Source organism: Ixodes scapularis, unplaced genomic scaffold (genome assembly GCF_016920785.2).
Source record: "Ixodes scapularis isolate PalLabHiFi unplaced genomic scaffold, ASM1692078v2 PGA_scaffold2__306_contigs__length_199485367, whole genome shotgun sequence".
Classification (NCBI taxonomy): Eukaryota; Metazoa; Arthropoda; class Arachnida; order Ixodida; family Ixodidae; genus Ixodes; species Ixodes scapularis.
This window is the reverse complement of record NW_024609857.1, coordinates 69823953-69836446: the sequence shown is the minus strand read 5'-3', so window position 1 is coordinate 69836446 and position 12494 is coordinate 69823953. Positions and strand designations below refer to the sequence as shown.

At 46.5% G+C, this 12494-nt stretch overlaps 1 pseudogene; it reads left to right on the top strand.

Annotated features, from left to right (window-relative positions):
• Positions 1–283: 283 nt before the first annotated feature.
• Positions 284–8176, top strand: LOC120844344 (annotated as a pseudogene).
• Positions 8177–12494: the final 4318 nt, after the last annotated feature.

Sequence of the window (12494 nt, the reverse complement as noted above, 5' to 3'; positions counted from 1 at the left end):
CTGAAGAAGGTCAAGTTTGGCTCTGCCTTGACTTCTTGGGTCATTTTATTAACCTGATTTCCCAGGCACTAACCAAGCTTGGTAAAAACAACTGTGCTACCTTGGGGGGAGGGGGGGCGCATATGTATAACGAGTTCTAGTGATCTGATGCTATAAAGTGGTTATCGATGAAATAAAGATAAAGCTGAAAAAGCGAAGAAAGTACTAAAAGTGCAGGTATATTTTCTTTTTGTTCAGGTGTACGGCGTTGCACGCGAGCATTTCTGCACCTACGAAAAGAATCATGGGAGAGACCAGAAAGGTTCCCGTGACCGTCGACGCACGGCGGTGACGCCATCTTCCCTTTCTTCAATCCGGTGCTCTACGAGAGGATCCCCCTGTTGGAGCCACAGCAGGGAGACATTATTCAAGTCAGCATGTTGTCTTCTTTCTTTAAGCGAGTTGAATTGCCTGTATTGCTACTTAAAGGGGCCCTGCAATCATATTTAAGGGTCTACCTTTTATGCGGTTTCCACGCCTTTTGGGGTTCGGGCAAGCCAGCGGGCACGGAAAGAGTAGCTAAATATCAGTGCGCCATATTTTAACCGGACGACACGGAAACCTCCTCCACCGACGAGGGCGACGTGCGGTACCGAAAGCGCGCAAAATGTGACGTCTTTGGTCCTGGGCTTACTACTGGTCAGAGCCACTAAAAACTTCTTTTTGATCGAAATATAAAATATAAGTGGCGCGAAACGTTTCAATTATTTATGAAAGTAGTTTTTGTTCACTATTATAGATGAAAAAAGAAAGAAATGCAGTTTATAAAGTACGGAAACAAGAAATGACCCGCCGACATACGCGCCACCAGGCGGTGGCAAAGGAGGCGCCTACTAGAAAGGAGTAGTGGGATAACGCTCCGACACGGAAATATCCCGGATGTACGCGGTGGGGCTGCAGTCGTATGGACAGGAGGATCCACTGATCTCTATGACAATTGCTGGATCGCGCTTCCCCCGCTTGTTCGCTGCAGCGCAAGTGAAGCCACCGGACTTCACTCGCTTGGGATACGATTTGCCGTTTTTGCTAGCCTTTGCTGCGGTTTTCCAGCGTGCTGTAGACGCGTTTTCTACTCGTTCGTCGTCATTCGCCGAAGAAGTTTTTTGAAGACTCTGTGTATTGTTGAGACTTGCCGTTGTGAACACGTGGAAAATTTTACGAAAGTGCAGTGTCGCAGGAAAAAGGCACAACGCGTCGAAAGGAAGGGCTGGCGGCGTGTTCAAAGCTTCCTTGGCACGCCGAAGTGCCGTGTCTCTGTGCCTTCGCACGCTTGGATACCGACCAAGAACCGACGCCGTGTGTATGTGTTTAGCGAGTGCAATGTGCGTGAAGCTGTTCGTGCCTCTGGATCAGCGTCTTTTCCCCTCGCGGTTTAGGAACGAGCTTAATCCAGCGTCCACTAGCGACGGAAGCTGGGGGAAGGTACGTCTTTTTTTCGTCCTTAGACGATTTACACAATACCGTGCACAACAGCTCCTCATCACTGATCAGCGCTGGCTTATTATCAACCTACTTAATTGCACTTGACGTTTGAGCGCGGCTCGCCTAATTTTAATTGGTCAACAGATTGCACACGACCATATCGGCCCGCGCTTCAAAGATTTTCATTCTCGCCGTCTTGTACTTTTGCTTTCGAAAACCCCCCTGGCTCCACAACGTTGCCCTATTCGTGCTCCCACGGAATCTATTAGAGTAGATTTGGGACATAGCCATGGTTAATATAGTACATAAGAACACGTACAGATCTCCCCCTTTTATTGATAGCAACTCACCGGAACAGCTGGACGATGCAGAACTCCGTGGCCGATATATATAAATGATCTAAAGGCATCTACGCGCGACACACGTTCAGAACTTTGGCGCGGCGTCAATTCTTGACCGGTATCCAAGCGTCCGAAGGCACAAAGATGAATCACTCGGCGTGCCAAGGAAGCTTTGATCACGCCGCGACACCGGCGACACGTTTTCGACGAGTTGTACCTTTTGATACGGCTTCACGCACATTGCACTCGCTGAACACATTCACACGGCGTCGGTTCTTGGTCGGTATCCAAGCGCGCGAAGGCACAGAGACACGGCACTTCGGCGTGCCAAGGACGCTTTGAACACGCCGCCAGCCCTTCCTTTCGACGCGTTGTGCCTTTTTCCTGCGACACTGCACTTTCGTAAAATTTTCCACGTGTTCACAACGGCAAGTCTCAACAATACACAGAGTCTCAAAAAACTTCTTCGGCGAATGACGACGAACGAGTAGAAAACGTGTCTACAGCACGCTGGAAAACCGCAGCAAAGGCTAGCAAAAACGGCAAATCGTATCCCAAGCGAGTGAAGTCCGGTGGCTTCACTTGCGGGAGCGGCAAGCGCGATCCAGCAATTGTCATTGAGATCAGTGGGAGGATCCGACCGGCTCCGAGCGTTCCGAAGGCCCTCGGCGAGAGGCTTTGTCTTGCGGTTTGGCCGTGTCGCGGTACAGCAGCGCGAAGTGGCTCCCATTCTGAACTGATCTTTACCCCGTGTTTGCTGTCGTTTGTGGCCAATGAAGTGTCATGCCAAATTAGTGTTTAATCGCGCAGCAAACGCAATAAAAGCCGCTTTGGCTGCCCGCTGCATACAGCGTATCCAGAACATGCTTTAGTGGCGCCCTCTGGCGCCGTCGACACGGAGTGCGGCGGCCGTGAGCGCTCGATGAGCTCACTATTCCTCCTCTAGTTCACGGCCACTCAAGCCAGGACCTACGACGTCATGAAGGAGGTTATTTTTAGCTTGTTTTTGTAATTCTAAATTTCCTATAACTTTTAATATAAAGCGAATTTCGCGAAAAGAAAACTTTCACTAAGTTACTACGTTCAGTGCGCTCGGGTTCGGTACAAATTAAAAAACAGTAAAAAGTCCTTGCAGGGCCCCTTTAAGAGAAGGAAGGTATGCGCCGTCCTCCTAAGCTTTGTTTCTGTGCGTGATTGGCCTAGCCGTTCGTAGCAACTCCACAAAAGCGACGAGTTCCATGACAATTCACTTTTGGTGCTACCTGATTTGGTCTATCCGATCGTAGCGTTATCTGCGGTTGTAATTAAAGTGAAACGGAATACTATAACACCAACACAGCGTTTACAAGCAAGCCCGTTTTGCCCACACCTGGTATCCGCACTACCCGTGCGCAGAAACCCAATTCGGGAGGAGTGAAACTTTCCCGCATGCGCAGTGCCAACAGCAGCTCCACCACAGTGGAGTGACGTAAAAGGGTTTGGGTTGGTCTATTCTCACTTCAAAAGCACACACAAACAAAAAACGTGCCTTTCGCCTTTCGCCACTAATCATTCGAACAAAGAGTTCAGCGTTTTGACGTTCCTGCGCCGGACACGTTTCCTCGTCTCCTTCAGTTTCTGCCCGCACAGAGATATAAAATGCGATAACGAGTAACTTTACAAAGTGAACCTTGTTCACCGGTACGGCCAATGAAAGTATGAGCACGAGAGGGTGTCGTTTTCTGACGCCCGAACACTGACTCGCTCAAGCTGCCTTCCCTTGCTCTTTGGCAGCTTTTGCTCCCTCGAAGCACACATTACCCTGAACTGTTATTGAAGGTAGCAAGCTCGCGCTGGAGATGGGACAAATGAAAGACCTCCCTGCCGTTCTGATCCTGAGCAGTGACTATACTTTGTTCTTTGAGTCCGGAGCGCAAATTCGTCTGCTTCTTTTGCATGGGGTTGGGGTGGTGACGTCAGAACGCCGAGCTCTGATTGGCTCGGATAGAAGGATTGTGGGTAGATTTCAAGAGAGCCTGCTCTGAAGTCTACCTGCTATCCTTTAATCAGAGCCAATCCGAGTTCCGCGTTCTGACGTCACCAAAACCCCTGCAAAAGAAGCAGACGAACTTGTGCTCCGCATAGCTTTATTACTATCCTTTGTTATTCAAAAATCACCGGACGTGACAGCGTATACCTGTACGTTTTTTATGTGTGCTTTACGTGGCATTATATGCATTTTTATTAATTGATGCTACACAACAAAAACATGCCTTCCCGATGATGTATCATGAAAGATTCAAGTACACAATCAAAGACTAACATTATACACACAAAATACAACATCTTAAGAGATTACCATTTGCCATTAAAAAAAAAAAAGTTCGAGCTTTTTTATTTTGCTGAAAACAAAGAGTTGTGAAGGCGCGATGACGGAAGTTTATTACTCAAAAAGGAAACGTATGTGAGTTAAGTTTTCTGCACAATAGACACACAGCCAGTGACTACAAAAAGCAGATGAACCCGGCAAGGGATATGAAGCTCTAAGTACAATTACACCTGAAGGATACGATTTGCGCTGGGACGTTGGGCATGACTTTTCACTTTTCGCTTGTCCCTGCGAACATACAATCTTTTTTTTTTTTTATCTAATCGTAGTCAGAGCTTTGTCCTTACACCTTTTCTTGCTCACGCTGTGGGAATGGGATTCTTGTATCGCTCGCTGCGATCGTCGGCCTCTGTGCGCTGCAAGAAACTGATATATCACCGGTATTATAATCTAAACCCTGTCTCAGGGCTTGCATTACGATGTTTCCTAACCAGATAGCCTACCTACTTTCACTCTTTGACCTCACTGCCTGTATTAGAGCGCAGATCTTACGCGCCCGTTTCCGGCTTGAGCGGCGTCGCCGTCGCCGTCGCCGTCAGCGTAACAGCGCTTTGCATTATGGGACGTTTCCCATAATGGCTTTACACATGACGTCACATATGTGATATCACGACGGTCATGAGGGTCACGAGTGACGTCACCCCGGTGAGGTCACCCGGCACCTAAGTTTGGCGAGAAATCGTTTCGCTAAATTTAACGGGGAAATTTAGTAGTGTTGAGGATTGGGCTAGTTGGTCATTCATATTTGCGGAAAACAAACAGCGCAGGGACAAGGACAGAGTGGAAGGCGGTAGACACACACAGCGCTGACTTACAACTGAGCTTTATTGGCACTGACAACCTGTATAAATACACAATTTGCCCGGCCCAAAAGCCACGAAAAGAAGCAACACAAGAGGACTACACGTGCTCCTAGAGTCATCTGCAGGCGCCGTTGTTCTCCGATCTGAGTAGAAAAATACGCTCCTTTTCCGTCAAGGCAAGTGACGGGGCACTAACAAACTCAGAGCCCGATTGTCCAATGGCGCGCGCTTCTATAATCTCACGTGTCAGTTTATCTTTTTGTTTTCTGATGACCGTGCATCGTTCAAAAAACGGAGTACATCCGCAGTCGCGGCAGGGCACCCCAAGGTGCCCCAACACAACCTGAGACACATTATAACGATGCTCTCTTAAACGCTCATTAAGACAGCGCCCTGTCTCTCCTATGCATCTCCGGCCACAGGACAGGGGCATAGAGTATACAACACCCGCAACGACTTACAACTGAGCTTTACTTTGGGAACACCTGTAGTCCTGCTCTTGTGTTGTTTCTTTTCTTGGCTTTTGGGCCGGGCAAATTGTGTATTTATACAGGTTGTCAGTGCCAATAAAGCTCAGTTGCAAGTCAGCGCTGTGTCTGTTTACCGCCTTCTACGCTGTCCTGGTCCCTGCGCTGTTTGTTGTCCGGGGAAATTTCCCTGCTAAATTTAGCAGGGAAATCTCCCCGTTAAATTTAGCAGGAAATTTACCCGCTGAATTTAGCGGGAATATTTCCCGCCAAATTTAGCGGGGAAATTTCTCCACCAATATTTTCTGCTAAATTTAGCGGAGACATTTCTTCGCTATATTTAGCGCGGAATTTTTACCGCCAAATTTAGCGGGCAACCTTTTCTGCTAAATTTAGTGGAGAAATGTCTCCGCCAATTTTTTTCGCTAAATTTAGCGGGCACTTTTTTCGTCGGTTTAGCGGGGAAATATCTCCGTCAATGTTTTTCGCTAAATCAAACGGGGAAACTTACCCGCCAAATTTAGCGGGAAAAGTTTCTCGCCAATTTGAGTGGGGAATTTATCGGGAACATTTTTCTGTCAAATTTATCAGGGAAATTTTCTCGCTCAACTTAACTGGAACATTTTTTGCGCCAAATTTAGCGGTGGACTTTCCCCGCTAAATTTAGCGGGGGAATTTACCAGGAAATCGTCCCACAATTCCCCGGTAAATTCCCCTTTGGACTCCTTCCCCTCAGTACCCTTCCCTCCTCCTCCTCAAGAGCTGCGTTCTAATTCGGCAATACAGATAATTGTGAACGTCTTTCATTTTTTTTTCCCCTATACTCCGTTTTTTACTCTATGCGAACGCAGTCGCTGGTGCGATTCGATGGAACTTTAGTAACTATTTACCGAGCGCAAGTGCGTCTGCTTTTTGAGCAGGGGTTGCGATGATGTCATGACGCGAAACTCTTATTCGCTGATTGAAGAAAAAAAAAATCGCGGGTTGACCTCAAGGCGTTTTGCATTGAGGTCTGCCCACTATCCTTTCAATCAAAGCTAATCAAAGTTCGGCGTCATTCTGACGTCACTGTAACTCCCACGCAAGAAGCAGACGATTTGTCTCTCAACATAGTCACTCTACTGGAACAAATCAAGCGTGTCCTATAAGTGCATCGTCAAGGCGCACGGCGTCTCAGTGGGTTTGCTATACTGGGGCCCTAAGCTGGACGCTTTGCGAAAACGACGGCGAGAAATCTGGCGGCCGCGATTGGCCAACGCCACACTTGACCTTGGCGCCGGCCAATCATAGCCGCCGAATTTCTTGCCGAGTTTTCCGCCAAGTGTCCAGATTAGGGCCCCTGCTTGAAACCAATCACGCGCAGCAAGAAGCGAAGGATCAAGGGTCATTCACTGCGCGTGATTGTTGCAGCCGACGTACAAAGATGATGAGCGCCGTGGGGATGCACTTTCGGCGCTGAATTGATTAGCTCAAACGGATCGCGGCGTCGGCTGAGGTCGGACTTAAGGTCAGCTAACAGACTTGCGTTTGCTTAGGAATGTGATCTTGAGATCTCTTACGACAAGAGCTGGCATGCTGGCGCCATCTATGAGGTGACCCTGGAACTGCATTTTCCTAGAGCGAAAATTTGCGGCGTTTGCGAGATCAAATGTTCATACCCTCTATAATAAATGGTCGTTTATAACATTGCCAAACGTTCTTATTAATAAAAAAAAGAATCACGCGCGAATTAAACAGAAAATATGCAAAAACTGAAAGTGTTTTTCAGGTACCCTATAGATGGCGTCGGTGTGTTCTTACGTCCTAAGAGCTTTTAAAAGGTCTGAAGGCACACGGTCTTAAACAGTCGCCAGTGTGAACCATGTCTTTAGAGCAAAACAGTGTAAGGAATGCTTCACTTGAGCTTGGTTCCCAACAGGTGACGTACCCGAGGTCTGGAACCCACTGGGTGCAGCAGATCATCCAACTTATATTGAACAAGGGAGAATCCGAGAGGAACTACATGGACTTCATGATAAGAAGCCCTTCATAGAAGCGATGGAACTTGGGGCAACAAAAGCTCCGAGGCTCCTACGAACGCACTCCTCAATGGCCAGGCTTCAATGCAGCAAGAAGGCCAAATACGTCTACGTTGCGAGGAATCCTTGGGACTGCTGCGTCTCTTGCTTCCACTTCGTTCGGGAAATACCTGAGTGCCAGTTCGAAGACGGTACCTTCGATGATTTCGTGGACTCGTTCCTCGAAGGAAAATTTGGTTTCGGTGAATACTTTAGTCACGTCCTGTATGGATACGGTAGCAGAACTCAGCCTAATGTCTTCTTCGTGACATACGAGGATTTACACAAGGACAAGGCCGACGTGGCCTTGAGGCTAGCGTACTTTCTGGGAGAAGACCACGGGAAGATGCTTGAGGCTAACCAGGACGTCTTTCAGGAAGTGATGGAGAAGAGCACTGCGACGTACATGAGACAACTGATGACAACCACGCCAGAGGAGATGTCGAACATTGTCGCAAAAAGCTTCGGCCTAGTACCGTCCTCATCAGCAACCAATAGGGTAAAGTCGGAAGACAGAAGGGAGGTGAACATTCTCCGCAAAGGTGAGGTAGGTGAGTGGAAGCACTACTTTTCAAAAAGGAGCATCGAGAAGATGAAAGCCGCCATTGAAGTGAGAACCAAAGGTTCTGACGTCATGACTCTTTGGAAGTGTCATGACGCTTCCCTCGAAATACCTTAGGGAAGAAATGTTCTTCTATTTAAATCACCTTCGTTTGTGACGTCACATCTACCCTTTACATTATATATGTTCGTGATGTTACATCACTGTAACTTCCTCCCCCCCTCCCCACACACAGAAAGGCCTGGCACATGAATCCACGCCTGGGGTCATGCCAGGAGTTGGTGTGCGAATGAAATCATGACTAAGGGGTAGAGCTTCAGTACTTGTTTTATTCTGCATTCCGAAAATAGTCCACAACAATTTAATTATGTTCTGGTTCTGGATTTTCTGTGAATCACCAGCACAATTTAGTGTGCTAAGAAACCTGTCGCAAACAATGCGTGTGTCATACAAGTTTATGTACAAATGTGGTAAAAACAGAAGGCTATAGGAAGCTTTTGTCCTGCGCAAGAATGAATTAAAGTGCATTTTTGTGTCCCCTATCTTTTATTTATTAAATGTCATATATCGTTTGCAATATAAAAAAAGTACATGTAGAACCCATGATTCCGGACACTTGTTTTAGAGCGCAGCTCTTAGGCGCCCGTTTCCGGCTTGAGCGGCGTCGGCGTCGCCGTCGCCGCCGGCGTAAGCGCGCGGTGCATTATGGGTAAATTCCCCCGCTAAATCTAGCGGAAAAATTTCCCCGTTAAATCTAGCAGAAAAATTTCCCCGCTAAATTTATCGGAAAAATTCCCCCGCTAAATCTAGCGGAAAAATTTCCCCGCTAAATCTAGCGGATAAATTTCCCTGCTAAATCTAGCGGAAAAATTTCCCCGCTAAATCTAGCAGAAAAATTTCCCCACTAAATTTAGCGAAAGAATTTCCCCGCTAAATTTAGCGCAAAAATTTCCCCGCTAAATCTAGCGGAAAAGTTCCCCCGCTAAATCTAGCGGAAAAACTTCCCCGCTAAATTTAGCGGAAAAATTTCCCCGCTAGATCTAGCGGAAAAATTTCCCCGCTGAATCTAGCGGAAACAATTTCCCCGCTAAATCTAGCAGGAAAATTTTTGTCACGTGACCGGGGGGTCACGTGACCTGGGGAGTTACGTGACCCCTCCACCTAGGTCACGTGACATCTCCAGGTCACGTGACCCCCTCCCGAGGTCACGTGACCTCGGAGGGGGGTCACGTGACCCTTTCCCCCATGTTACGTGACGTGCCCCCCCCCCCCCCCCGAGAACACGTGGCCCTCAGTAGCCTTCCCTCCTCCTCCTCAAGAGCTGCGCTCCAATTCGGCGTTACAGGGAGTTGTAAACGGCTTTCACTTTTTTCTACGTATTGTTGGAGAAAGAAATCGGCTCTCCAGTAATATTGTTTCAATAGTTTCTAATAACTTATTTTATGGATGTTCAAAAATGAAATCGGCTACCCAGTAATATTGTTCAAAAGTTTCCAATGACGCATTTCTTGGATGTTGAAGGATAAAATCACCTACCCAGTAATGATGTTTTAAATCTTTATAATGACTTATTTCTTAAATGTTAAGAATGCGTTTAATGTTTGTTTTAAAATGTTATGAGATATTGTGCTGCTTGGTTTTCCTTGATAGTGGAGATTAATGCTTGCATAGTTTTCTATGCGCAGAGTGCATATCCTTAAAATAACAATCCTCAACTTCTCCTGCAATAACGTCCTCTGGACGCAGCGAGATAATATTAAAAAAATTAATGAATTAAATATAATAAATAGGAGACACATGCCATTTGCAGGCCGCCTCAATGTAGTCCGATGTTATGTTGTTTTTGTTTTTAATAAAAGTCAAGTAACGAAATATTTTCACATCAAGAAACCAGCAATGCTGCAAAAGCAAATAGGAAAAAAACATTTCATCCTTAATTTATCGTTCTGCTGGCATATATCTCATGAACCTATACCAAATAAATAAAAACTAATTCTGGAAACTCCTGCGGCGCCAGGGCTAGCAAATGATTGCTGCATCCACGGTGAGCTTGGAGTCAAGGCTAGCCCTAGGTAACCACTGAAAAACCATTGCCGCGGTCCTTCCCACCTTGAATGTTAAAGGTATGTAGAGTTTCCTCGGAGATAATCTTTTTTATCTCCAAGATAATTGAAACACGCTGATGTCACACTTTATCTAAGACATGCAAAACACCAATGTATCTTCGCGCAGTTTTATAAAACCTGGACAGATCGTATCGAAACTTCGCTGTCTCAACTTGTTTAGTTATACTTTAATAATAATAATATATATATGTATATATTATTTGCTCGTAACTGTTTTGTTTAATTGACAAGCTGACTAATCAGCTTGTCAATTAAAAAATGAAGTAGATGAAAATCTATTTCAAATTACTAATACAATTACGATGTTAGTATACTGCGAAAGAGACAATTGTCTATATAAAATATGACGTCATTTCAGCAACCCCGTCGCAACTGTCGTTCGTTCTAATAATGTTTTAAAGCTTCATACCCTCCACTATATCTCACAGAGTCTTGCTTCGATGGTTTCACATCTTCAATCAGTGCCTTTACTTTGAGGTGGTTTGACAGTACCGTATTGTCACAAGAGAATACCCTACTGAAAAAAACCATTTGAAATTCAAACTGGTCGACCAGTTCGAATCAAACCTGTCGATCCGTTTGATTCAAACGTGATTATGGGATACGGGTACCAGTTTGAAATGGTACCCGTTCGAAACGGTACCCATTTGATACGGATGCCCGTTTGATACGGGTGCCCGTTCGACCTGGCACGTGACCACACGTTTGAACGTGCCATTCGGATTCGCTAGCCCTAAATGGGTATTGTCTGGGAGGTTGGTTATTTTAAACTTATTTAAGACGTCCCGAAACTCATAAACGTATTTATAACATGGAGAAAACACGTAGAACAAATGCGCTCGCGTAGGTGCTTGCAAATGGACAGGAAAACAGACACAAAGGATTGTTTTCAATTCTCCTCGAAGTTTATTACCTCTTCTGACGACAAGTACAAACGTGCAAGCGATCTGTGAAATGGGCGAGGCGCTTTATGCTTTTATACAACTGGGAAGATTGCAAAGCAAACAAGAACCGAGGTAATTCTAGACTATACAGCTAGACTTTCGGGGAAATCATTCTCCCGGCTGCCGCGTGAATAGGCGTTGCATAATTCTTCGGATAACCTGGAAGAGTACGCGTAGAAGAGCGGTAAATCGTTGCCAACACGTATATTGAAGTGCACTTACCATAATAATAGCGGACTTGAAAGATGTAATCCGTGATATTTGTCGTCACGGTCAAAGCAGGACAACCACACAAACACAAAAACGAGAAGGAAGGCTCGTTTCAACACGATGCGGCGCACAAGCTGTCATTTGCCGAACCCAGCCAAACCGCAAGAATTCCTGACTTCTTTGAAGAATCGCTTGTTGCCGATATACGCGTAGGACTTTTCGAACATTTGGTGCACATCCCATACGTTGTCGAGATACATTCTTATAAGACCGCAGGGAAAGGCGGCAGATCGAAGCAGGCAGGACCAACGAAGTTGCAACGGAAAACAAGCAGACAAAGAAACAAGGGACTGTCAACGCGCGCGCAGCCTGATCTGGCTTTGCTTATCAGCGTGGAGCGTGCCCTATCCTCTCTCTGGTCACGTGACAGAGCCGACCAGAGAGGAGGAAGGGGGCGACGGTGAGGTCAAGGCGCAAGACACCGGGACACCCCACCTGCCCCACCCCCCTCACTCGCAACGCTCTCCTCATGCAAAAAAATTGCGGTTGGTTTTTTGTGGCAATGCAGTCAATGCTAGGGGAGAGGGTGCACGGATCGCTGTACAAGCGCTTTTCTTCTCTCTTGGAGTTGCCACTGCACGTCGCATTTGCAGCCTTGGAAAGCAGGCGAAACTCGCGCCTTTGGGCATGGGCCTTTGGGCATGGGCTTCTTAGGTTGTGGTCCCAGCTGAGAAAATTCTTCAGCTAATCGTCTCTTTCTGAACACTCTGGCATCCCGCAGTTTGGACATTTTCTGTGTGTATGCTTTCAGTGGTGCAGATGGGCTCTTCGTTGTGATTTTCTTTTTAGCAGCATAATGCCACTGACTCCCAGATTGGAAACTAAGTCCTGCTCCATGACAACAATGTTGGTAGGAGCCTTTTTGACCTCTGTTCACTTGTTTCCCCCCTGACATTTTTGCAACAAGAGACATAACAGTCTCTGCGAGGTTGCTTGTGTCATCAGTGATGAGACGAGAAGACTTGTCTGAAATGCCATTAGCAGCAGCGAGTATCTGAATCCTGAGAACATCGGGTATCTGGTCGAAGACGTTGTCCCCCTTGGACTTGTCACAGAAATATGCTTTGCAATTTTTATGCGATCCAAACACATGCC